This window comes from Helobdella robusta, assembly GCF_000326865.2.
Source record: "Helobdella robusta unplaced genomic scaffold HELROscaffold_6, whole genome shotgun sequence".
Lineage (NCBI taxonomy): Eukaryota > Metazoa > Annelida > Clitellata > Rhynchobdellida > Glossiphoniidae > Helobdella > Helobdella robusta.
Genome location: NW_008705330.1, coordinates 2,324,414 through 2,325,485, shown reverse-complemented (window position 1 = coordinate 2,325,485; position 1,072 = coordinate 2,324,414).

Here is a 1,072-nt window from a genome sequence, read left to right as displayed (position 1 = left end):
TATTTTATCTATTGTTGGATTGTTAAAATTATTGTTGACAAGGAATTGTTTTATTTTATCGAGTTCTTTACGAAACTCAAGTGGTTCAGAGCTGTGTGAATATGCCCGTCTGACATACGATATTATCACACTACCTTTCTCCCATTCTCCCAGATATAGAATATAACAATGTTATATTCTCTCTCTCTCTATAATATTCTATAAATTCCACCGAATGTTTGGCGTTAATATGTTTGTAGTTCGTTTTTTCGATTTTTCTCACTAAAGTTTTTTGGTGAACGTTTAGTTTATTAAAATTCAAAATAAACTTATTTTTCGAATTCATGCTGCAAGTAAGGCCATATTTCAATTCCGAATGTCAATCATCGTCAGTGCTCCTTGCTGTATATATAGGGAAATATTGACTTTGTCAAGATTAACTTTGACGTTGTAAAAATTTGGTGTTGTAAAATTGAACTTTGATGCGAATTAGGTGTCACAATATTTCATTAAACAAACGTTTAATGAAATATGCTTAAATGAAAATTTGTTACCGAAATTTACAAATATATATATACATATATATATAGAATATTACAATGTTATATTCTCCCATATATAAAATATAACAATGTTATATTCTCTCTCTCTCTAATATTCTATAAATTCTACCGAATGTTTGGCGTTAATATGTTTGTAGTTCGTTTTTTCGATTTTTCTCACTAAAGTTTTTTGGTGAACGTTTAGTTTATTAAAATTCAAAATAAACTTATTTTTCGAATTCATGCTGCAAATAAGGCCATATTTCGATTCCGAATGAATCATCGTCAGTGCTCCTTGCTGTATATATAGGGAAATATTGACTTTGTCAAGATTAACTTTGACGTTGTAAAAATAGGGAAATATTGACTTTGTCAAGATTAACTTTGACGTTGTAAAAATTAACTTTGGTGTTGTAAAATTGAACTTTGATGCGAATTGNGTGTCAGGTTTCTTAATTGGCTGGTCATCTTCTTTGGTCTCCTTTTCTTCATCGATAGCATCTTATTCTTCTTTGTCACTATTTACGATGCTAGTTTTTATTACTTCTTTG